Below are 27,925 nucleotides of genomic sequence, written 5' to 3'. Positions count from 1 at the left end.
CTGGATGCCATGATCTTCGTTTTCTGAATGTTGAGTTTTAAGCCAACTTTTTCACTCTCCTCTTTCACCTTGATCAAGAGGGTTTTTAGTTCCTCTTCACTTTCTGCCATAAGGGTGGTGTCATCTGCGTATCTGAGGTTATTGATATTTCTCCTGGCAATCTTGATTCCAGCTTGTGCTTCTTCCAGTCCAGCATTTCTCATGATGTACTCTGCACATAAGTTAAACAAGCAGGGTGTTAATATACAGCCTTGACGTACTCCTTTTCCTATTTGGAACCAGTCTGTTGTTCCATGTCCAGCTCTAACTGTTGCTTCCTGACCTGCATACAGATTTCTCAAGAGGCAGGTCAGGTGGTCTGGTATTCCCAACTGTTTCAGAATTTTCCACAGTTTATTGTGATCCACACAGTCAAAGGCTTTGGCATAGTCAATAAAGCAGAAATAGATGTTTTTCTGGAACTCTCTTGCTTTTTCCATGATCCAGTGGATGTTGGCAATTTGATCTCTGGTTCCTCTGCCTTTTCTAAAACCAGCTGGAACAACTGGAAGTTCGTGGTTCACATATAGGTGAAGCCTGGCTTGGAGAATTTTGAGCATTACTTTAGGACCTATAAAACTTAAGTCAGTCTCAGTGAGAAAGGAAAAACTGAAAAGATTTTATTCCTTGAATACCTACTTTTTCTCAGGCATCATGCTAGTATTTTGATATGCAAAATGTCATTTCAAAAATAAATTAAACTGACTACTTGGCTTTATTTCAAGATTTAAAAAGTCCTCATTTGAGTGGGATGCGGGAACAAAGTATCAATAAAAAAATGAAGGGAATGAAAAGTGCCACCCAAAATTTGGAGTAAGATTCTATGGCCTTAGTTACCAAAACTCTCATACAACTTCGTGTAAATATCTCTAATCAAAAGTTACTTATTCTTTTCATTAATGTTTACTGAGCACTTAGGATAGGTGACGTGGCATGCTTAGGCTAGGAAAACAGTGACATACATATCCAACAGATGTGGTCCCTGAGGAATACACCTTCATCTGTAAATCTCTCTGACACTCCCACTATTCTATGGGCAAGCTGAAGGCACAGGAAACTATTATTATTATCCTCATTGCCTAGCAACGACATCTTAGAAGCATCTTGGTCTTAGAAGCCACTATTCAATATTTGCCAAATAAATGAATGAATCAGCAGTGGTTTCTCTTTAAGCTTGCTTATTCACAGCTTCTCTAGGTCATATTTCCATAATTAAGCATGTAAGAAAAAATCAAATATAATACTTACCACACATGGAGTGTATTCAAATATGGAATCTAAAGGGAAAGCCAGAAAACCTGCATGGTAACAGAGTTTGAGAGGGTAGGAGCATAGGATGCACAGGGCTGATATGTGTCTGTGTAGGGTGATGCAGGTTTTGTAGAAAATGAAGAGGAACAGAAGATTTTGGGGAATCTATTACAAACAAGGTACTGGACACCATGTAAGATTATACTGGACTGGGAAAAAAGTACTTTTTAAGAAGTGCTATATTATTATTATTTTTTAAGATTTTGGAACAACTCTTTTGGCTAGGTCCTTTCTTTTTTTTACTTTAAAAAATTTATTGAAGTATAGTTCACATACAGTATTATGTAAGTTATAGGCAAACAACAGAGTGATTCATAATTTTTAAAGGTTATATTCCATTTATAGTTACTACAGAATACTGGCTATGTTCCTTGAGTTGTGCAATAAGTCCTTTATAGCTGGTTTATTTTATACTTAACAGTTTGTACTTCTTAATCCCCTACTACTATCTTGCCCCTCCCCTCTTCTAGCTCCCCACTGGTAACCACTAGTTTGTTCTCTATATCTGTGAGTCTATTTGTTTTTGTTGTTATATTCACTTTCTTCGTTTTTTAGAGTTTATATATAAGCGATATCATACAGTATTTGTCTGTCTACTATGTGAAATAAAAGTGTTATGTCCTTATTCAATTTAACTTCCACCTATTATCTACACAAGTTATCTCAGTGACAGAACAGTGACAAGCTAAAACATACTGGAAAGCACTTCACGTGACAAAGAATGCACAAAGAAGACAGAGAAGAGGAAGAGAAATAGGGAAGCAGAGAAGGAAAGCAAAGTTCATTACAAATTCTTTGCAACAGATAAATCTAGTGTCCTTCCAAGTAACTTCTAAGGACAGGCTCTTATTGCTTGGAAAAATGAACAGATTTAAAAGAGTGTATTTGTATTTTGAAATACTGGGTTGAATTTGCAAAGATGGAGAGAAAAAGATGCATTTTCTGACTCACGAAAAGCCCAAGAAAATTTATAGTAGAAGATACTGAGACAGAACAAAGATTATATGGGTGCACAAAAATAATCTGTGCACTCTCAATATCAAATTGTCTTAAAAATTCAATACCATTTCCCACACTTCAAAATGTTCTCAATAAATATGTTTTGTTAGAATATAAGTAATATCATATCTGACAAAATCTTAACCTAAAATTAAGTTGGTATCAGGTTATTTTCCCCTCTAATTTCACAGTCTGTTACAACAACACTTGTAATTATAATATTTGTGATAATTTTTGTAGATCACTTGATTGGTTTTGTTAGTCATGATATTAATATACATTTCTGGTATTTATCATTTAACTAGATAGTAACACCGAGTAAATGAACATGAATTTCAGCAAACTCTGAGAGATAATGGAGGACAGAGGATCCTGGTGTGCTACAGTCCATGGAGTTGCAGAGTCAGACAAGACTTAGCAACTGAACAACAAAGGTCAATTTTGCCCCTTCCCCTTTTCAGTAGAAAAATGCTATTATTGAAGAGTTGGCAAGCTAGGAGATAGTATGAGCTCTTAAATCCTCCAACACAAAAGCAGTTCTATAAAGTACAATGGAGTATTCACTCAGACAAATGAATTATTCTCTTATCCTAATTTCATGGCAGTCCATACACAGCACTTATCACATTGCTTAATCATATTTATGTCTTTGCCTGACCCTCACAGCAAACTAGGGATTCTTCAAAAGTATGGAATTATGGGGCTTTTTTCATCCAGAGTACATTGCATAGAAGAAGCTGAAATGATTGTTCATTTCATTGAATTTAACCTCAAAAACAACATTTCTTACAGAAATTAAGGGAAATTGTCCTGACTTCTTTAGCATTAAGTCAAGAAAACAAGACTGAAATGAGGACTAAACTTCAGTCCAGAGATACAGCTCTAGGTCACGAGCCCTAGTTCTAACATTTGGCAGTTCTGACATTGATTCAAAGGAATAGGACCTCCCTGAAATTTCATATCTGCTCTGAATATTTTACTGATTTACCATGGAGATGAATTAGGATAACAATTTTCATAAAAACTTGTTAAACTATAAAAGCAAAATACAAAATTATTGGTATCAGTTGCGGGGTCGGGGGGGGGGGGGCTGTTATTTAACCTCCAAATCTAGAGCTTTCAAAATGGGAGTGGGGTGGTGGACGCCTGGGTCATCACTGCCTCATAATTTAAACTTCTTAAAATATCATGGGAGGAAAAAATATATTTCATTTTATATGTTTAAGATCCAGCAAGCAAAAATAACTATATTTAAAATAAAACATTAAAATAATGTAAAAATCAACGTACTTTCACCTATGTTGATTCAGTGCTTTCAATATAATGCCTTACTTTATAAACAATTGATCAATTAATTCAATAGCCTGATTTATTTTCCTCACTAAATTTACTGACTTTTGGAACTGATTAGTTGTGTGGGACTTAGAGGCTTAAATTTTTTCTTCCAAGCATTGCATGCTATGCTGTCATTTCCGTCCTGTCTGACTCTTTGCAACCCCATGGACTATAGCCAGCCAGGCTCCTCTGTCCATGGGGACTCTCCAGGCCAGAATACTGGAGTGGGTTGCCATGCCCTCCTCCAGGGTATCTTCCCAACCCAGGGATCAAACCCACATCTCTTACATCTCCTGCATTGGTAGGTAGGTTCTTTACCACTAGCACCACCTGGGAAGCCCAAGCATTGGCTAATAGCAAACACAATGGATTTTCAACTTAGTGAAAATGAACAACATGATGACCCCCTTCTTTGACAACAGCTGGTGGAAATATCTGCCATAGCTCAGGTAGAAATCCTGCCACTGGCTTTTAATCCTGATATTATCATATAACCTTTCCTGTGTTACTTCAAAGATGTTCAGAAACTGCATAATTAACAAGTCAATTCAATCTGATTTTTTTTTCCCTTAAGGTGAAAAATGAAGCATATCACTACTGATAATGAAAGCAAATGTCTGTCATCACTCATCTGCTGTAGCCTATTTGTCTTGTACAGAACATGTATCTCACATTCCATTTGAAAAATTCAGTGAACAGAACAGGTGTCAGTCCATAAGATCAATGGGCAAAAACACCCTCAAAGAAATCTCTGCATATTTTGAAGGCTTTAGATTTGTATCTTCCACAAATCTGCCATCAAACACTATGTTCCCAAAATTGACACCACGGTCTATTAGGTTTATTCATGAATTCATCACCTGTATTCTAGGCACTGCAGTAGTATAATAGATAAGCAGGATACATGTCATGATGATAATGAAAGTCTAAAACAGAAAAAAAAGTAATTCTAAACGTGTAGTCTTCCTCCATCTTTACATATGAGGGCACTGAATTTAGCTCAAAAATATGGTTTTGCCAAGGTCATCAAGTCAGCCAAATAAGAGCTACAGTGTGCACTTAGCTGCTATCGGCTGTAAGGCTACATAGTACTGTTTCTCTTAAGAAATAGAAAAGAAATTCTCATAGATTGTTGGGTGGCATCAATGACTCAATGGACATGAGTTTGAAAAACTCCAGGAAATAGTGAAGAACAGGGAAGCCTGGCGTGCTGCACTGCTGCTGCTGCTGCTAAGTCTCTTCAGTTGTGTCCGACTCTGTGTGACCCCATAGATGGCAGCCCACCAGGCTCCCCCGTCCCTGGGATTCTCCAGGCAAGAACACTGGAGTGGGTTGCCATTTCCTTCTCCAATGAATGAAAGTGAAAAGTGAAAGTGACATCACTCAGTTGTCTCCGACTCTTCGCGACCCCATGGACTGCAGCCTACCAGGCTCCTCCATCCATAGGATTTTCTAGGCAAGAGTACTGGAGTAGGTTGCCATTGCCTTCTCTGTGCTGCACTGCACGTGGTCTCAAAGAGTAGGACATGACTGAGCGACTGAATAACAATATAACCACAACCTAAATAGCTATAAAGAAAGTGAATGGAAAAATGAAATTATAATAAATGAATCAGCCAAACAGAAATGCCCCACCCAGAAAATACAAAACCTGGAGTTCTTAGTTAAAATTACACACAGACAATACAAGTTAACTTGCTTAAGATGGTTTAGACATGTTCAACCAAAGCTTTGCATTTCATTATCATTAATTATCATTAATTACCAAAACAAGAAAGCACTTTGAAAATTTATGTACATAATATTGATGAGTAAAGAGTGGAAACTCAGCTAAAAAGCCACAAAGGAAACATTCACAACTCCACTTAATTTTTGTTGACATTTACACTCAAATGTTATATGTACTGATCTCAATGAATATATATGTAATACATGTACAGTTGTCCTAAAAATATTAAGTGGATCTAGAGAAATAAATGCAGTAAGAGATTTTTAGAAATGTAGGAGAAAAATGTAAAAAATAAGAAGATTCTGTCATTAACTTAAAATCTCTCTTTCAGTCCATCATCACTATAATCCCACTGCATTTCACTCTACTGCAATGCTCAGGAACTTTCACTGGTCCCCCACGTCATAAAATATAAGCCCTAAACTCCCTTATGTGTCAGTTAAGGCACTGTAAAATATGGTGCCTTTGACACTTCCTCACAATCTCTTTGCTTCATCCAAATTAGTTGTTGTTCGGTCGCTAACTCGTGTCCGACTTTGCAACACCATGAACTGCAGCATGCCACACTCCTCTGTCCTCCACTAACTCCCTGTGTTTGCTCAAATTCATGCCCAATGAGTTAAGTGATGTTGTCTAACCATCTCATCCTCTGCCACCCCCTTCTCCTTTTCCCTTCAATCTTTCCCAGCGTCAGGGTCTTTTTCAATGAGTCAGCTCTAATTCATCCAAATTAGTCAGTTCATTTCTCTCCAATGTGGCAGGAACTTTCTCCACTAGGTGATTCTGTGCTTCCTTATCTGACATGCAGTTCTCCTAATTTTAGCTTGAATATTTTGGTCCCATTCTTCAAGATTCAGTTTGAAATCTGTTTTCACTGAGCACAATGGCTTTGGGGAATGACTATCATCTTTAGGCTTCTCTGGTGGCTTGGACAGTAAAGAGTCTGCCTGCAGTGAGGAAGACCCGGGTTCAATCCTTGGGTCAGGAAGATCGCCCAGCGAAGGAAATGGCAACCAACTCCAGTATTCTTGCCTGGAAAATCCCATGGATGGAGGAGCTTAGAAGGATACAGTCCATGGGGTCACAAAGAGTCTGACATGACTGAACGACTTCACATCACCCATCTCTGGAATCTGGTGACTGTTCTAAATCACTTGGCAGCACTGGTGCTACCTTGCAATATTAAATTTTGTTTTACATACAAGTTCAACTTCCTCTAATATCCTTGGAGCAGATATTACACTGCAGTCACCTTCATAATCCAACAACTAGAAACCAGCTGGCCCTCAATTTGTTGGAGTTAATGAATGAAAATGAAGCAAGTACCTGGCAGGCATACATGACACTCTAGTCATTTTGCTGTAGTTGCCTGAAGCTGCATCTTAAGAAGTTGTTTGAGTCTTGGTCACAATAAACGTTTTGAGAACTTATTGATATCTGTTGCAGCAGACACAGGAGGACCTATTTATTGGTCAATATCCATCTTTTTTTTTTTTAAACTTTACATAATTGTATTAGTTTTGCCAAATATCAAAATGAATCCGCCACAGGTATACATGTGTTCCCCATCCTGAACCTTCCTCCCTCCTCCCTCCCCATACCATCCCTCTGGGTCGTCCCAGTGCACTAGCCCCAAGCATCCAGTATCGTGCATCGAACCTGGACTGGCATCTCGTTTCATACATGATATTTTACATGTTTCAATGCCATTCTCCCAAATCTTCCCATCCTCTCCCTCTCCCACAGAGTCCATAAGACTGTTCTATACATCAGTGTCTCTTTTGCTGTCTCGTACACAAGGTTATTGTTACCATATTTCTAAATTCCATATATATGCGTTAGTATACTTTTGAGCTTTGGTCAATATCCATCTTGAGGGCCTCCTTTTATAATAAAATATCATGGAAGATTCCATAAAAGGACAGCGATGATTTGTACTGTACTTTAAAAAATATCTCATTTTATAACTGTCTCAATGATTTTTGCTGCATTATTACAACTATCTGAGGAGTTGTTTTTGTTTTCATTCTGATGCCCTGGCCACACCCATGGCAACTAAATTAAAATCTTCAGTTGGAATTTTCAAGATTAAAACTAGGTATCAATATTTTTTAAACTCTCCAGATGATTCCAATGTGCAGCACTGTTAAAAAGCAATTTCATATTCAATAGGTCTGAAGTGGTTCTAACAAGCTCACCGGTGATGCTCAGTTCAGTTCAGTCACTCATTTGTGTCCGACTCTTTGCGACTCCATGGACTGCAGTCCATCAGGCTTTCCTATTCATCACCAACTCCCAGAGTTTGCCAAACTCATGTCCATTGACTCGGTGATGCCATCCAACCATCTCATCCTCTATTATTCTGTTCTCCTCTTGCCTTCAATCTTTCCCAGCATCAGGATCTTTTCCAATGACTCAGTTCGCATCAGGTGGCCAAAGTATTGGAGCTTCAGCATTAGCCATTCCAATGAATATTCAGGACTGATTTCCTTTAGGATTGACTGGTTTGCTCTCCTTGCTGTCCAAGGGACTCTCAGGAGTCTTCTCCAACACCACAGTTCAAAAGCATAAGTCTTTTGGCACTCAGGTTTCTTTATTGTCCAACTCTCACATCCATACATTACTACTGAAAAAACCATAGCTTTGACAAGATGGACCTTTGTCAGCAAACTAATGGCTCTGTTTTTTAATATGCTGCCTAGGTTGGTCATAGCTTTTCTTCCAAGGAGCAACTGTCTTTTAATTTCATGGCTGCAGTCACCATCTGCAGTAATCTGACAAAATGTAGTCCACTGGAAAAGGGAATGGCAACACTCTTCAGTATTCTTGCCCTGAGAACACCACGAATAGTATCAAAAGGCAAAAAGATATGACATTGAAAAATGAACTCCCCAGGTTGGTAGGTGCCCATTATGCTACTGGAGGAAAGTGGAGAAATAGCTCCAAAAAGAATGAAAAGGCTGAGCCAAAGTAAAAACATGCCCAGCTGTGGATGTGACTGGTGATGGAAGTAAAGTGCATTGCTGGAAAGAACAATGTTGCATAGGAACCTGGAAAGTTAGGTTCATGAATCAAGGCAAATTGGAAGTGGTCAAACAGGAGATGGCCAAGAGTGAACATCAACAGTTTAGGAGTCAGTGAACTAAAATGGACTGGAATGGGCAAAATTAATTCAGATGACCATTATATCTACTGTGGGCAAGAATCCCTTAGAAGAAATGGAGTAGCCCTTACAGTCAACAAGAGTCTGAAATGCAGTATTTGGGTGCAATATCAAAAATGACAGAATTATCTCTGTTCATTTGCAAGGCAAACAATTCAATATCACAATAATCCAAGTCTAGGCCCCAACCAAATGCCAAAGTAATGCCAAAGAAGCTGAAGTTGAATGGTTCTATGAAGACCTACAAGACCTTCTAGAACTAACACCAAAGAAAGATGTCCTTTTCATCACAGGGGACTGGAATGCAAAAGTAGGAAGTCAAGAGATACTGGATTAACAAGAAAGTTTGGCCTTGGAGAACAAAATGAAGCAGGGCAAAGGCTAACAGAGTTTTGCCAAGAGAAAGCACTGGTCATAGCAAACACCCTCTTCCAACAACACAAGAGACTACTCTACACATGGACATCACCAGATGGTCAACACTGAAATCCAGTGATGCTCCTGTGTACCAAATCTTACCAGCCCATAGATCAAAGTAGGTGTGGGCAGTAGTGGGCAGATGTGGGCATCTCCTATAGCTTATTGGAAAGGCAGAATCTCAGGCTCCATCTAAGACCTGCTTAATCAAAATCTGCAGTTTAACAAGATCATCAGATGATCATTCTGCACTTGCAGTTTGAGAAGTACTGTTCTACAGGGTGGTTCTCAGAGTTGGTTTTGTGAACATGTTAGAAATGCAAACACTCTGGCCCTTCCTCCAGACTTACTGAATCATACATTCTGGGATGAAGGCCTCCATATCAGTAGTTTAACAAGCCCTCTAGGTGATTCTAATGTGGACTAAAGTATAAAACGTAATTTTCTGAAACAAATCAGTTTCTACACTTGACTGCACATTGTGTGTGATTTTAAAGGAATACTGATGCCTGGGTCCATCCTAGAAGATCCTGATTTTAGTGATCTGGGCTTGTAAAATGTGTCCAGATGATTCAAATGTGCAAAAAATTTGGAGCCATTGTTCTAGAAGACTTGGAGATAAGGGGGCGGTGGGGGCGAGGTGGGGGGGTGGAGAGGCTAGTGAATTGTCAGTAAATTGTCTTCCTTTGCATCTTAATAGGACTTTCCCTGATCAGATTATCAGAAGAATCCAAAAACTGAGAACAAATATGTAATTAGACTCATTCTACCTCCACATCCCCTAGGGAAATTTCAAGTACACTGGGGTTTGTTGTTCAGTTGCTAAGTCGTGTCCCACTCTTTTGTGACCCCATTGACTGTGGCCCACCAGGCTCCTCTGTCCATGGGATTTCCCAGATGAGAATACTGGAGTGGGTTGCCATTTCCTTCTCCAGGGGATCTTCCCAACTCAGGGATCAAACCTGCGTCTCCTGCACTGGCAGGCACGTTTTTTTTACTACTGAGCCAACATCCTATCTAAATTAGACTTTGAACAAATTCCCCCAAAGATGGGAAGGCTAGGTCCAGGACCTAGATGAGACTGAATTATAGATGAGGTTCCAAAAAGACTGTCACATAGTTCCTCAAAGCTCTGTTCAAATCCTGTATTTTCCCTAAAATCACTCTGCATCAAGCTTCAAGTAATACAAACTTCTACTCTTTAGATTTTCCAAAGCTCTTCCTTCTAAGAAGGTAAATCTTCACCTTCTACATACGTGAAGTCTTCACATATAATTCCCATTCTGTAGGTGAGAAGCTATGGCATCAAAGTGCTAAGCAAACTGCCCAAGTTTATGCAGCTGAAAAATGAAGAAATGCATATTAATATCCTTAACTGCATGTCTCTGAAACTCTATGGACTATTCACAACACCACACTGCTTCCCCATGTATCAAGACTGATCACTGGAATATACAAAAACAACAATAAAAACGATGACTCTGTCAATATCTAAGCAACAGGAAACAGAGGCTTTCTTTAGGATATTTTTAAGAATTCAATTATAATACTATGGAGTGGGCTTATACTAGACAGACATATTTTGACATGGGTGTGTGCTCTGCATTCTGCCTCAGTGTCAGGGAAAGCAGATGTACTGAGCACAACCTCACCCCATCCTGGCTGGATGCCTACTCAATACCACTCTATCTAGGCTACTGAATAATACATGGAAATATATATACATACACAAACACACACAGCCTACACACCTCAAACTTCCCAAGGCAGATATATTTAAAAGGCAACCAGATTATCTAAGATCTTTAAAATTATTGTATAATGGTTTACTATTTCTAAAAAGGTCTTACTTTATAGTATAAATACATTGAACATATTGAAGGAAAATCCTCTCCAGTTCAAAGTTTAGCCTGCAAAACACTGTACTATTTTATAAGTAAGCAATATTCCCTACATAATACTATTGTTAAGTGTTGTGAGAAGAATGCAGTGGTATGATTTTTTATGCACTGCTGCTGCTGCTAAGTCGCTTCAGTCGTGTCCGACTCTTTGCAACACCGTGGAATGTAGCCCACCAGGCTCCTCCTTCCATGGGATTCTCCAGGCAAGAATACTGGAGTGGGTTGCCATTTCCTTCAGGGGATCTTCCCAACCCAGGGATTGAAGCCAGGTCTCCCGCACTGCAGGCAGATACAGGCAGATGCTTTAACCTGTGAGCCACCAGGGAAGCCCCAATATTAAGAGGAAAGAGAAAATAGGTATTCAACATAGAACGGTAAAAGCATTAACTCTAGAACTAAATTTAGCTCAGTTCAGTCGCTCAGTCATGTCCAACTCTTTGCAACCCCATGAACTGCAGCAGGCCAGGCTTCCCTGTCCATCACCAACTCCCAGAGCTTACTCAAACTCATGTCCTTGCGTCGGTGATGCCATCCAACCATCTCATCCTCTGTGGTCCCCTTCTCCTCCTGCCTTCTATCTTTCTCAGCATCAGGGTCTTTTCCAAAGAGTCGGTTCTTCACATCAGGTGGCCAAAGTATTGGAGTTTCAGCCTCAGCATCAGTCCAATGAATATTCAGGACTGATTTCCTTTACGATTGACTGGTTGGATCTCCTTGCAGTCCACGGGACTCTCAAGAGTCTTCTCCAACACCACAGTTCAAAAGCATCAATTCTTCAGTGCTCAGCTTTCTTTATAGTCCAACTCTCACATCCATACATGACTATTGGAAAAACCAAAGCCTTGACTAGACGGACCTTTGTTGGTAAAGTAATGTCTCCGCTTTTTAATATGTTGCCTAGGGTGGTCATAGCTTTTCTTCCAAGGAGCAAGTGCGTTTTAATTTCATGGCTATAGTCACCTTCTACAGTGATTTTGGAGCCAAAAAAAGAATAAAGACTCTCACTCTTTCCATTGTTTCCCCATTTATTTGCCATGAAGTGATGGGACTGGATGACATGCTCTTAGTTTTCTGAATGTTGAGCTTTAAGCCAACTTTTTCATTCTCCTCTTTCATGTTCATCAAGAGGCTCTTTAGTTCTTCTTTGCTTTTGGCCATAAGGGTGGTGTCACCTGCATATCTCAGTGTATTGATATTTCTCCCAGCAATCTTCATTCCAGCTTGTGCGTCATCCACCCTGGAATTTCACATGATGTACTCTGCATTTAAGTTAAATAAGCAGGGTGACAATATACAGCCCCGATGTACTCCTTTCCCAATTTGGAACCAGGCTGTTGTTCCATGTTGTATTCTAACTGTTGCTTCCTGACCTGCATACAGTTTCTCAGGAGTCAGGTCAGGTAATCTGGTATTCCCATCTCTTTAAGAATTTTCCACAGTTTGTTGTGATCCACACGGTCAAAGGCTTTGGGATAATCAATAAAGCAGAAGATGTTTTCTGGAACTCTCTTGCTTTTATGATGATCCAGTGGATGTTGGGAATTTGCTCTGCCTTTTCTAAATCCAGCTTGAACATCAGGAAGTTCACAGTTCACATACTGTTGAAGCCTGGCTTAGAGAATTTTGAGCATACTTTGCTAGTGTGTGAGATGTGTGCAATTATGCGGTAGTTTGAGCATTGTCTTTGGCATTGTCTTTTGGGGGATTGGAATGAAAACTGACCTTTTCCAGTCCTGTGGCCACTGAGGAGCTTTCCAGATTTGCTGGCATAGTGAGTGCAGCACTTTGAGTGCAGCACTTTCACAACATCATCTTTTAGATTTGAAATAGCTCAACTGGAATTCCATCACCTCCACTAGCTTTGTTCATAAGGCCCCACTTGACTTCACTCTCTACGTTGTCTGGTTCTAATGAGTGATCACACCATTGTGGTTATTTGGGTCATGAAGATCTTTTTTTTATAGTTCTTCTGTGTATTCTTGCCACCTCTTCTTAATATCTTCTGCTTCTGTTAGGTCCATACCATTTCTGTCCTCTATTGTACCCATCTTTGCGTGAAATGTTCCCTTGTATCTCTAATTTTCTTCAAGAGATCTCTAGTCTTTCCCATTTTATCATTCTCCTCTATTTCTTTGCATTGATTGCTGAAGAAAGCTTTCTTATCCCTCCTTGCTATTCTTTGGAATTCTGCATTCAAATGGGTATATCTTTCCTTTTCTCCTTTGCCTTTAGGTTCTCTTCTTTTCTCAGCTATTTGTAAGGTCTCCTCAGACAGCCATTTTGCCTTTTTGCATTTCTTTTTCTTGGGGATGGTCTTGATCATTGCCTCCTGTACAATATCACGAACCTCGGTCCTTAGTTCTTCAGGCACTCTATCAGATCTAGTCCCTTAAATCTATTTCTGACTTCCACTGTGTAATCGAAAGGGATTTGATTTAGGTCATACCAGAATGGTCTAGTGGTTCCCCCTATTTTCTTCAATTTATGTTTGAATTTGGCAATAAGGAGTACATGATCTGAACCACAGTCAGCTCCCAGTCTTGTTTTTGGTGACTGTATAGAGCTTCTCCATCTTTGGCTGCAAAGAATATAATCAATCTGATTTTGGTATTGACCATCTGGTTATGTCCATGTGTAGAGTCTTCTCTTGTGTTGTTGGAGGAGGGTGTTTGTCACGACCAGTGCATTCTCTTGGCAAAACTCTATTAGTCTGTGCCCTGCTTCATTCTGTACTCCAAGGCAAAATTTGCCTGTTACTTCAGGTAACCTAGACAGCATATTAAAAACCAGAGACATTACTTTATCAACAAAGCTCCGTCTAGTCAAGGTTTTGGTTTTTCCAGTAGTCATGTATGGATGTGAGGGTTGGACTGTAAAAAAAGCTGAGCACTGAAGAAATGATGCTTTTGAACTGTGGTGTTGGAGAAGACTCTTGAGAGTCCCTTGGACTGCAAGGAGATCCAATCAATCCATCCTAAAGGAGATCAGTCCTCAATATTAATTGGAATTCTGATGTTGAAGCTGAAACTCCAATACTTTGGCCACCTGATGCGAAGAACTGACTCATTGGAAAATACCCTGATGTTCTGAAAGATTGAAGGCAGGAGGAAAAGGGGACCACAGAGGATTAGATGGTTGAATGGCATCACCGACTCAAAGGACATGTGTCTGAATAAACTCCGGGAGTTGGCAATGGACAGGGAAGCCTGGTGTGCTGTAGTCCATGGAGTCGCAAAGAGTTGGACACAACTGAGAGACTGAACTGAACTGAACTGAATTTGCTTTGATTCATGGACCTGACATTCCAGGTTCCTATGCAATATTGCTCTTTACAGCATCAGATTTTACTTCCATCAACCATCACATCCACAACTGGGTGGTGTTGTTGCTTTGGCTCCGTCTCTTCACTCTTTCTGGAGTTATTTCTCCACTCTTCTCCAGTAGCATATTGGGCACCTACCGACCTGGGGAGTTCATCTCTCAGTGTCATATCTTTTTGCCTTTTCACGCTGTTCATGGGGTTCTCAAGGCAAGAATACTGAAGTGTTTTGCCATTCCCTTCTCCAGTGGACCATGTTTTGTCATAACTCTCCACCACGACCTGTCTGTCTTGGGTGGCCCTACACAGCATGGCTCATAGTTTCATTGAGCTATGTTTCATTGAACTAAATTCACTGAGCTCAAATCCTAGGTCTACCATTTAATATTCATATGATTAATTTATTAATTTGTATGACCATGGATTAATTATTCCAACTTCCCTTGCCTCAGTTTACTCATTTTCAAAGTAGGAATAATTAAAGCCCCTGTTTTATAGGATTGATATAATACTTAAATGAGTAAAAATTATAAAATTTGTATACCTGTACTAGAAACTTTAGAAAGTACTGGGTAAACATTACTTATTACTATCTAATGTGGCCCAAACTCATACATTAAGAAATAATGCTTGGCACACTAATGACCATTTTATTTTTCAAATCCCTCACTTAAAATATCTAGTTCTTCTTTTGTACTTCAAGGTAGTATGCCCTGGAAAATATTGACTCACATGAGAATTAAGTTTTGATTTATCCCTTATTCAGTTGGTGGCCACAGACTGAATGCATAATTGAACCAGCCACATTTTAACAAATCCCAATTCCATTTGTTATAATCTATTCAGTTTGAGAATATAGCTAAATTTGCAAAATCTCTCAAGCAATAATTTATATAGAGAAAGGAACACAGGTTATGGATATTACAGAACTGAATTGTCCTCACGCTATCTTGAGCAAATCAACTCACTCCTTAGAGCCTCAGAATCAGGCAATTTTGGAGAAATTTTAATAATTTCTAATTCATCAGAACTCTAATACCCCTTTCCACTACTTCAAGAACTCCTCGGCTGCCTTTCTTTCTTACCCTTAAAGCACCTGAGTGTATATTTTCTTTTTCCTGCAACATAAGCTTAAATTTAGCTGCTGGTCCTTTGAATAATAAAAGCAATGGCTCCCTCTCTTCTGGGTAAATGTACCATTTACAAAGTTTCAGAAAATGATGCCTGTGTAATTATCACCATGAATATATATTCACATAACACTTGAAGATATATTTAAAACTGCACAACAGTGTCCTCTTTTACTATTACTGCTAGAGAGTTCACTTTTCCAGACTAAGCATACATACTCAATTTTCCTTCTAGTTTCATAATGGAAAATGACTTCCTTATCCATCTTTTGAAATCTCTTAAACTGTCTCTCATTCTTGAAAAGATAAAAAGAGGCAAATGTGACTTAATTTGCATTAAACCTTCAGGCTAGGTGTTGTCTGACAAAATCCTATTCATTTTTGATGAGGCCATTCTGAAAACTCCCTTTTATTCATCTAATCAACTAATACTGAAAACCTACTATGAGCCAACCACTATTCTAGGTACTGGGGATACAATACAAAATGCAAACCACGCTCCTTGCCCCATATAGAATATGGAGCTTATATTCTAACTATGCCTTTAAATTTATATGGGAGTCTGATGATACATCTGTTACTATGAATTAATTACTATGAATTTGTTACTCTTCTTATCTATTGTCAAGGCCCTGTTAAATGCCAACACATAAATAAGTCAGACAGTCAGTACCCTCAAGGAACTTATAACTTAAAGAAAGTAGATGCATCAATACAGATTAAACTACATAAATATCTTGAGATGTATAGTGTATGCAGAAGAAAAAGCAAGACTTCCAGTTAAAAACATCAGAAAAAGTTCTCAAAGACAAAAGGCAGTTGGTATTATTTTTAGAGGATAATATAATTACTGGAGAAAATAACATAAGCAAAATTATGAATGAGGGAAATGTGTGATATATATGGGGAACATTTTAGTGGAGTAGGGACATAATAAAATAAGTAAGTATATTACATAGTGGTAAATAGTGGGAAAAAAATAAATAAATCAAGTTGCCAAGGGAGATAAAGTATAACACAGGGAACTGTCCTCAGTGTTATATGACAATCTATTCGGGAAAAGAATTAGATGTTGGGGAAAGGAAAGAGCATGATCGGTGTGTTAAAAGAACAGCTGGAAGACTAGCCAAAAGAAAGAGGAAAGAGAATAGTCAGGAGGTAATGGGTAGGATTATGTAAAACCTTACTGATCATGGGATGAATTTGTCTTTTATCCTTAATGATGTGTAATGAAAGAGATTGAGCAGAAAAGTCAGTTTACCTGACCCATTTTTAACTAGGCCCCTCTCACTGCTATGTGGATACTAAGCGGGGGAAGCCTTAAGTACAAGATTACTTAGGAAGATATTGCAATAGACCAAATATGAGAGTAGTGTGGACTCGGTAGTGACAATAGCGATGCTGTTGTTCAGTCACTCAGTCGTGTCTGACTCATTGTGACCCCGTGGACAGCAGCACATCAGGCTTCCCTGTCCTTCGCTATCTCCTGTAATTTACTCAAACTCATGTTCGTTGAGCTGGTGATGCCATCCAGACATCTCATCCTCTGTTACCACCTTCTTCTCCTGCCCTCAATCTTTCTCAGCATTAGGGGCTTTTCCAATGAGTTGGCTCTTAGCATCAGGTGGCCAAAATACTGGAGCTTCAGCTTCAGCCTCAGTCCTTCCAATGAATATTCCAGGTTGACTTTACGATTGACTGGTTTGATTTCCTTGCAGTCCAAGGGACTCTCAAGAGTCTTATCCAGCACCACCATTCGAAAGCATCAATTCTTCGGCATTCAAGCTTCTTTATGGTCCAACTCACATCTGTACATGACTACTGAAGAATCATAGCTTTGACTGTACAGAGAGGTGGTCAAATTCTGCATACATTTTGAAGGTAAATTTACTACTGTTTTTAAATTCAATGCAAAAATCATTGCACTATCTGCTCTTACAATTTTGCCCCTTTTTGTAATGTGTTTAAAAAGGAAAGTTTCAAGTTTTTGAAAAATAAAAACAGAAATCATTGCTAATTTACAGGCTTTCTAAGTTTCAGACTGGAGATAACCTTTCCCCAAACCTCATTTTACAGACTAGAAATCCAGAGAACAGAGAGCTTACATGACTGAAACAAGATCATACAGACAATTAAGGGTAGGACTTGGACTAGAAACAGGTTATCTGAATGAAAAAGCCCAAGCTACTCTGCCTTACAATTGGTGATATTTAAGTGGTATAAACTCTTCCTTTGAGTTTTTCCTTGTTTTTGTTTGGTTTGGTTTTGATTTCACAAACATTGAGAGAGAACCACAGGTATCCCAAATTCAAAAGTCTTCAGGAGTCAGAAAGAGAAAAATAAATCTATTAACATATATAGGTGGAATGTGAAAAAACTATCTATATAAGAGTTAGACAATCTTGGGCTTCCCCAGTGGCTCAGGGGTAAAGAATCCACCTGCAATTCAGGAGCCATAGGAGACAAGGGTTCGATCCCTGGGTCAGGAAGATCCCCTGGAAAAGAACATGGCAACTCACTCCAGTATTCTTGCCTGGAGAATCCCAATGACAGTGGAGCCTGGCAGGCTGCAGACCATGGGGTCGCAAAGAGTCAGACACGACTGAAGCAACTTAGCATGCTTGCATTTGCAAAGCAGAAACAGACAGACAGACCTAGAGAACAAACATGGATATCCATGCAGAAAAGGGGTGGGATGAATTGGGAGATTAGTGTTGACATATATATACTATTGATGCTATGAATATAACATAGATAACTAATGAGAACCTACTGTAAAACACAGAGAACTCAGTGCTCTGTTGTGACATAAATGGGAAATAAATTTAAAAAAAAAGAGAAAGGATATATATAGATATATAGATATATATATATATATATATATATACAGCTGATTCACTTTGCTGTACAGTGGAAACTAAAAACATTGTAAAGCAACTATGCTCCAATAAAAAGGAAAAGTCTTTAGGACCAGGCAGGTAGGAGGAAATGTAGGGGAAACTAGATGCATCCATTGCTCAGATACACTCATTTTTTTCTTGAAGTGTGCCAGCTAAATGAAACACATCTGCATAGCCCTCCCATAAGGGATCTTGGAAAATATCATCGCTATTCTAAACAGAAGGGCAAATAAGGATGTTATTCTTTATCTACACAAATGCAGATAAGGAACTGCAATATAATGTATGATGTACTGTCATATAAAGTTTCTGCAACTGAAAATGCACACAGAAGGTTCAAACACAATACAGTGAAGACAGGAATTACTGTGGGGTTTTGTGTGAGGTTGGCAATTGAGGGGATGGCTGGAGAAAGCTTCATAGTGACAAAAGAGATAAGAGTTTTCAAGAGTTCTAAAGGGTAAGAGTGATTCACCAGATGGGTAAGATTTGTGAAGTCATTCCAAGCAAAAGGGATTAGCATGTGCAAAAGCTCTGAGACATAAAACTATGTAATATATGTTTACTTGTATCATTATATTGGCTTCCCATGTGGCACTAGTGGTAAAGAATCCAGCTGCTAATGAGGGAGACTCAAGAGACTCAGGTTCGATCCCTGGGCCAGGAAGATTCCCTGGAGAAGGAAATGGCAACCCATTCTAATATTCTTGCCTGGGAAATCCCATGGACACAGGAGGCTGGCAGACTACACTCATCGGGGTCACAGAAGAGTTGGACACAACTGAGCAACCAAATATTACTATACGTGAATTTTTAAAATTATTCCCCAACCTAAGTTTGATCACATAACCTGTCTAGAACTGAGCCCTGACTCAGGAAATGAAATAAAAATGAAACAGATTCCACACATTTGAGATACTAGAAAGTCTGAATGTCAGTATGCTTTTCAATCTACCTGCAGAGCCGTGCTTTCCCTATTACATTAGGAATTAGGTTCCCAAAGAACTAGGTATGACAGTTCCAAGACAGAGACTACTTCATTAGCAAACGTGAACACTTCACATCCAGGATGCAGAGGAGAGTGCCCCTTCATACCTCCTGCAGTGCATCGGAATCATCTGGAAGGTTTGTTAAAACACACACTGCTGAGCCCCAGCACTGAGGTTCTGATTCACAACACGTACCGTGAGTCACAAACTGCCAGACATGACTGAAGCAACTTCGCACCCTGAGTCTTAAGAAAATCAATCCTGAATATTCATTGGAAGGACTAACACTGAAGTTGAAGCTCCAATACTTTGGCCACCTGATGCAAAGAGCCAACTCATTTAGAAAAGACCCTGGTGCTGGGAAAGATTGAAGGCAGGAGGAGAAGGGGATGACAGAGTACGAGATGGTTGGATGGCATCACCGTCTCAATGGACATGAATTTGAGCAAGCTCCGGGAGATGGTGAAGGACAGGGAAGCCTGAAGTGCTGCAGTCCATGGGGTCGCAGAGCTGGACACAACTGAACAACCGAAAACAAACAGGTTTCCAGATGATGCCGGTGCTGGAGGTCTGGGGAGTGCACACTTTAGGAACCACTAATTTAGAGCACTTTCCAGACCCTTCAGCTTAAGCGCTGAGTTCTTTCACATCACAACAGCTACCATCATTAGGAACTCTGCTGCTACTGCTGCTAAGTCACTTCAGCCGTGTCCGACTCTGTGCGACCCCATAGACGGCAGCCCACCAGGCTCCTTCATCCATGAGATTTTCCAGGCAAGAGTACTAGAGTGGGTTGCCATTGCCTTCTCCATTAAGAACTCAACTTCTGTTAAAATGGTCCCTGTCTGCAAGCTCCTGGCAAACAAGGACTCTGACCCCTACTGGGGAGAATAATAACAACAACAATAGACAACATTTAACCAGGCTTTTGGTGTTACTTTAGGCACTTTTCATGAATCACCCATTTAATCTACACAACAATTCTATGATCTATGTACTATTATTATTCCCACTTGCAACAACATGCACTATAGCCTTCCAGGTTCCTTAGTCCATGGAATTTGCCAGGCCAGAATACGGGAGTATTCTGGGTAGTGTGTAGTGGGTAGGCATTCCCTTTTCCAAGGGATCTTCCCAACCCAGGGATTGAACCCAGGTCTCCCATATTGCAGATGGATTCTTTACCTTCTGAGCCACCAGGGAAGCCCAAATAAATGAGGGAATTAAGATTTAGGTTAAATAACTAACTCCAAGGCATAGAATCTCAAGTCAGCCTGGATTCAGTTCTGGCTGTATCATGTATAACTCCCCAGATCTTTATATACACCTTGAGAATATCACATAGGAATTTGCAAACTGAAGATTTCCTGCCAGTAACATACCTTTCTGAACAAATGGTATTTATGGAAGTGGAATCTGTCGATCAGTTTTTCTGAGCACATTTACTTCTATATGAGAATTAAAGGAAAGACTATAAAAAGCTTACAGATTCTCTCTTCCTCTCATTTTGTAAAATCAGAGATTGCATAAATCCGAGAAAGTTTATGTGACTTGCTGAAGACCAACGCACCATTCACCTCACAGTGCTAGGAGAAGACTAAAGATAATATTCGTCCTTAGTTCTTCTAGGAATACACTTGGTGACGTAGCTCCCTTAAGATTCTTTAACCGCTATATATACTGTCTATATAAATATGCCACAAATAGTCATAGAGCAGCTAGGAAAAGGATAATCTCGAATGGCTCATGTTTTACTTTACTAACCAGAGGGTAAAAGTCTTAGGGTCAAAAGGAAATACATAAAATGGTACAATGCCAAGGTTAAAAAAAAAAGGCTGAGGAGTTATTTCCTCATGAACACATGTGAATGGGTAAACTTAAGGAAATAATTGGTTCTTGTTCAAGCTTGCCGCAAATATTATTTGAAGGAGCAGTCTTTAAAATTGAAACACATTCAACAAAAACAAATTTGTAACAAACATCCATCACTTTTCTTCTAGCTATAAAAGCCGAAAGGCAATATTTTTTCTTTATTTAAAAAAAAAAAAATCAAGTGAGGTAACTGCATTCATAAGCTAAGACTGAATATTAATTTTGCTCTTGAAAAGGCATGCCACTATAAGAGTAACAACATTACATGTACCAAAGTGTTGCTCAGAATTATATAAATAACCTTGCTTAAAGAAAATCAGCAGGATAACACACGCATTTCTTTTTCTTTTCATCTGACTTGTAGGTGTGATTTCACACATACAAATTGTGATATATTCTTAAAGTATAGACAACACTAGAAGAAAATAATATCCCTATAATTAGATATGGCACAGCTTTTGATCTCCCATGACTACTATAATGTACATGTTTGAGTAGGTGAAAGTGATGTCGATATCCAGAAAGGTCCCTTGTTAAGAAGACAGAACATCTTTACAATTCTTTGCAGAATCCCTTATGTCCTTAATGATTTTCCTCAACTAACCATTTGGATCATGTTTTTGTTCATCGTTTAGCAATACAGATCTTCTGTTGGCTTTGGCTGTGTCTATACACTTATGATTGGTGGTATCAAAACATCATATGTTTAGTATTGTATAGAAAACATAGCTGGATGAGTAAATTTTTAAATTTCCAATTGGATTCATAAAACTCAGATACAGATCTTTTTGAAATATACTTTTTATGCTGAAATCATAGAGAACTTAACACATTCATCAAATCTAAAGAAATTGTACTTGTAACTAGTAGCTAGGAACACAAAATATTAGAGGCCTAGAATCAAAAGTTAAGACATAAAATTCTAGATTAATTAAACATAAAGAATAAAAATCAAACAATTCCTTACTAAAACATGGGAGGGTTTTTTTCTTTTTTTTAAATAATCTTGGAATGAATGAAAGCTTTCTAAATAGAAAAGAAAAGTTGAGGGCATAAATGCATATTTAAAATAAAGTAAAGTAAAGCATGGCAAAAAAATTTAGAGACAACAAAATGAGTGAAGGCATTTGCAACTCACATAACAATGAGCCGATTTTTAAAATATAGATTTCCTGCAAATGATAAAATAGACATTTAATATAAATAAATATAAACAAACATTTCATATAAAAAGAACTGCAGATGGCTCATAGAATATATGAACAAGTGTTCAAACTAACATATAATCAGAAAACAAAGTTTATGATTTTAGATAACAAAGAACCAAAAGTTGATAACACACTGTGTTGACTAATAAGGAAACAGCCACCCTCAGTGTAAATTTGCATGATGGAGAATGAATAGGTATCTTTCAAAGATATAAAAATCACAAAACCTTGACCAAGCAATATGTCTTTTAAGTATCTATCCAAATATGCTTGCACACATGCAGAATGACTTCTGTACATGGATATTGTTTATAGCACAGTTTATATTAGCAAAATTAGAAAGAACTAAAATATATTTCAAGAGGAAACTAGGTTAAATAAAGTATCCTATTTAAATATGTCCTAATATGGAAAAAGTCTTATAGCTACAACATTTTAATTTAAGAAAAAGTACTCAACAAGATGATGGTAGTGGTTTAGACACTCAGTCGTGTCCAACTCTTGCGATCCCATGTACTGTAGCCCACAAGGCTCCTCTGTCCCTAGGATTTTCCAGGCAAGAATACTAGACGTGGTTGCCATTTCCTTCTCCACAGGATGTTCCCCACCCAGGTATCGAACCTGGGTCTCTGGCTCTGCAGGAAGATTCTTTACTGATGAGCTACCAGGGAAGCTCTGGTAGATAATAGACAGATATAGATATATTAATACATATATATGTATAATATTGTGTATGTTTTTAATGCACAGACTGCATCTGAAAGAATACCAAAAAATGTGGCCAAGTGGCAGAGAGGAGAAGCACAGAAAATCTCTTTTGACTGTGTTAATGCGTTCTAGCCAAAGAAATACATCCACATATCTGTGGTTGAACAAAGTTCGGTTTATTGACCCTCAGTAAGGAAGAAAAATACACACCATGGCAGAACTGAGCTGTTTTAGTTAGTACAGTGTAAGCAAGGACTTCCAGATTTGGTCTCAAGTGATTTTTAAGGAGAAAAAAAAAAAAAAGAAAGCAGATTTATTCTGGGTTGAACGCTCTATGGATGCAGGTATAGTTCTATAATTGGATATCTTAATAATTTTTATCTGGATGGCAAGAAGAACATAGTTACTACAGCTTTAAAGCTGTAGCCACCCATATAAGCCAGGGTAGAGCAATATTTGATCATTTTGTAGTTTGGACAACTTTCTTGTTTTTGTCTACATTCAGATGTGATACAGAGTGGTCTCATTTGCATCCTGATCCATCATGGTCACAGTGGCCTTTTCTGATCTGGTGTTCTATGAAACTGTTTATGTTCAACAGAAGCACACCAAGGCCTGCTGGTAGTGCCAATCCAGCTCATGGTTGTTAAGCACTGTTTTACTCTTTTTCAACTGTATACCCTTTTATGTGCCTTTATAATTTTTTATCATATATTTATCTATTCAAAATAGTTTTTAAACGAATCTCAAGACTGAAGGAGACCTTAAAAGTCAGTGAGTTCTGAAACTGTCACAACCATCATCATGTTCTTCCCCTCCCATACCAAAGGAGTTTGTTGTTTTTTTTTTTTTTTTTTCATAAATCCTCTACAAGTACTAGTACAGCATCTGCTTGACTATCTCCAGTTTCACCATTGTACTCATTTATCAGGCAGCTCATGCCATAGTCAAGTGGCCCTGAATATTTTTGTTCAGAGAACAAAGGGAACAATGCATTTGGTTATAATATTTTAATTGTTTTCACCCCAGCATGTTTGACCTCTTCAAATGTACCTTCTCCTATGGTAACCAGTGGAGCAGAATAATTACCTTTCTAATTTTATGTAAAATATTCCTATTAATACTCTCCCAACTGCAATTGTCTTTTTTTTGTGCCAGTGTTTCAACACTGTTCTGCATCTTTTATTATCATTACATTTGCAGAGATTTTTATCTGTTGCTGCTGACAAACCCATTTGGCTTTGTACTCAATTACATGTAATTAGTCTTTTCTTCATGAACAAAAGATCAGGTGTCCTATTAATTCAATCCAAGATGCTACGGTAAGGTTGGCTGGACCCAATGATGTCTATTGAACCAAACATCAGACTTCTGACAGATGCTCATAGTAACAAGATTTTTTTTCAAACAATCAGATGCTTTTACTCCTGCCCACACAAAGTAGAGAAAGAAAATGCATTTTAACAGCTTAGAGATTTATAATTTTCTATTAAAAAGCATGACTACAATTTAAAGCCTTCTCTGATATTTTTACCTCAATCCACACTCAGAAAAGGTAAAAATAAAAGTAACTTGTTTTCACTGGAAAATTTTAATTAAAATATAGGGGGGAGGTACCAGAAAAAAGTATATTAGTCAAAAAAACTGGCAAAATTGGAATAAAGTCTATAGCTCAATTAATAGTACTTACCAATGTTAATTTCCTGGATTTGATAATTGTAGTGTTGTTACATAAAGTGGTGCCCATTAGGGGAAGCTGGGTGAAGTGTACACTGGAATTTCCTATGTTATTCTGTAATTTCTCTAAAGTCTAACATTATTTCAAAAGGAAATATTAAAAGATACTTAGGTAGATAGACAATGATCTACAGAAACTTTTACACATATGCATAAGGACACATTAATTCATTTGTTTCATCTTTTGTTGAGGGCTTACTATGTATTAATGATCATTCTAGATTCTAGATCAAAACAAAATCTCTTCACTCAGGAAAATTATATTCTCCTGGGAAGAAGATAAAAAATAAACAGCAACAATATACATTTTAGGTCATCATAGGAGCAATAAATAGAAAAAAAACTGGGGTAGCAGAACAGAAAGGTAAAGGTGAAATGTTTAATTTTATTAAGGATGGCCAGGGAGGCTTCTTCAACATCTACAAGATATATTTTAGCAGCACTGTTTGTAATTGCCTTAAAATATAAATGCCTATTATCCATCAAAAAGAGAATGGATAAATGTATTTTGGTATGTTCATGCAATGGGATACTTTACAAAAATGAAAATGAATGATATAAAGCAAATATATCACCATATATGCATTGGATGACCATGATATTGGGAGGAAAATACATAAAATTATATATGATAATGTTACTCTTAAAAAAGTTTAAAACCATGCAAAACAATGTCACGAATGATGTATACAATATATGCATCATGTATATATGAAAAATGTACTTGTAAACCTACATGGAAATAAACAAAAAAAAGTCAAATTCAGGATAGTTGTTATACCTGGTACTGAAGGGGAAAAGTAGACTCCACTATTTCGAAAGAGCATACTGGGGCTTCAGATGTAATGATGTTTTTAACTAAATGTTAAGCCAAGGGTTGGGTATCCAAATGAATTTATTAAGTCTTATTATTTTGTATATTTAAGCTCCTTTTAATACCAACCTGTCAATTAATGTATGCAGTAGTTTATTTGAATAAAATATAAGATATTTTAAATTTGTGAACTTAGTTTCTAAAAGTATGTGACCAAACGCAGTACCTTCAGTGTGTGTGTCATGCATAATGCCATTATGCCCATAAATACACACATATATAATACACACACATCTGTCTGTGTCTGCTGCTGCTGCTGCTAAGTCACTTCAGTCGTGTCCAACTCTGTGCGACCCCATAGACGGCAGCCCACCAGGCTCCCCTGTCCCTGGGATTCTCCAGGCAAGAACACTGGAGTGGGTTGCCATTTCCTTCTCCAATGCATGAAACTGAAAAGTGAAAATGAAGTCGCTTAGTCGTGTCTGACTCTTAGCGACCCCATGGACTGCAGCTTACTAGGCTCCTCCATCCATGGGATTTTCCAGGCAAGAATACTGGAGTGGGGTGCCATTGCCTTCTCCACTGTTTGTGTATAAATGTATATATTTACATGTGGTTATAGATCTACATTAGCCATTGACACAGCATTTGGAGAGAAAGCACTTTCAACTATTTTTCTAGAAAAATAGTAAGTGTTTCTGTTAGTGGACTCCACACTTTCACCTCTCGGCCATTGCTCTATGATAAATGTCATGCATTCACAGGACAGCTGTCTGGGTTACAGTTGCATCCTATTAAACTGAGTATGGCTATTTGGCTCACTTGAATCTATCTTCATAAATTTATAATTTTTCAATCTTTTTTTAAGTTGGGTAGCTGGTGCTGACAGAGGATATTAATGGTTTCATCTCCAGCCACCTCATCTTATAGAAAAAGAAACCAGATCAAGGGATACCTCAGAGACAGCAGGGGGTGACACAGCTAAGTAACATCCTTGATTCTTTCCATCTATACTTGTAGCTTCACTAAATTTGCATTCAAGTTGAGATGCAATAAATGGAAATTATACATGGAGAGGAGAGCATCCTTATTCATCTGGACTCAGGGAAAATCTTAAATTATTTAAAGAATGCATTTCCACAAACACAAACCAACAATGCAAAACACAATAAGTAAATCAACTCCTCAGCAGAAAATGGGCTGAAATTCTCTATAATGAGATCTTTCCTTTATTGTAATTCATATTTTGTAACATGTAACATTAAGTAAACAAAGAATAATTTAGAAGGGGTGGATAGGAGCATTTTCACACTCTAGGGATCATAGAACTTTCCTCAGATCTGTATTTTTCCCTGGTGGCTCAGATGGTAAAGAATCTACCCAAAGTGCAAGAGATCTGGTTTCAATCCCTGGATTAGAAAGATGCCTTAGAGAAGGGAATGGCTACCCCACTCCAGTATTCTTTCCTGGAGAATTCTATGAACAGAGGAGCCTGGTGGGCTACAGTCCGTGGGGTCGCAAAGAGTCGGACATGACTGAGCAACTAACACTTTCACCATAAAATATCAAGCTTTTAGATTACCTTATTCAGTTGGACAGAATGTCAATCTGACCACAAGTGAAAGAAAGAAAGAAAGTGAAAGAAAGTCTGACCAAAAAAAACCACATCTATCAGAAGACAACTCAATTGGGTATAGATTTAATGAGCATTTACTATGTGACCAGTGACCAGTAATAAAGATCTAGCAGTGAATACAGACAAACTTTGGGAAACAATATAATGTCCTACATATTTTTAGAATAATAGGAATTTCCTCCCCAGGTACCTATATATGATTATGCAGAAACCGAAAGGTACCATGAGAGTGGTCATTCCTGACTCTGAGGCTTATATTAAAAATGCTTCTTAAATGCAATTACACTCTGTCAGACTTTGATGATTTGGTAATTATCAAGCTTGTCAGCCCTACAGTTAAATTAGTTAAACATTATTTCCAGAGATGTCATCAATAATCTTTTAATACTTGGATTTCATTTCAAAAAATTGTAAACAAAATTGCAGTTCAGTACTGATATTTATCATCTTATTATCATATAAACTGCAACATATAATATTTTAATATAGTTTTCTTTTTAAATCAATAAATTTGGCCTCAGTCAAGATAAAATAACATGTAATATACAAATGTATATATTCAATATTTACTTTGAGAAGTAATTTTTGTCTTCCAGAAATGATGTTCTAAGACTTATTATGGTATTTTTACTATTTGGTTCTAGGATTAAAACACTACCTTGAGCTGGAAGGTAGCCTTGTTTCTGTGAATACTTAACATCGTTCTGACTACAAACAA

General features: G+C 38.0%; 1 protein-coding gene across 5 annotated transcripts in view; it reads right to left on the bottom strand.

The window, feature by feature from the left end:
- FGF12 (fibroblast growth factor 12) overlaps positions 1-27,925 on the bottom strand; it is a 615,850-nt gene that overhangs the window by 208,328 nt on the left and 379,597 nt on the right. The window lies entirely within an intron of this gene.

Source organism: Bos indicus, chromosome 1 (genome assembly GCF_029378745.1).
Source record: "Bos indicus isolate NIAB-ARS_2022 breed Sahiwal x Tharparkar chromosome 1, NIAB-ARS_B.indTharparkar_mat_pri_1.0, whole genome shotgun sequence".
In the NCBI taxonomy this organism is placed as follows: domain Eukaryota; kingdom Metazoa; phylum Chordata; class Mammalia; order Artiodactyla; family Bovidae; genus Bos; species Bos indicus.
This window is presented reverse-complemented; position numbering and strand designations above follow the sequence as displayed.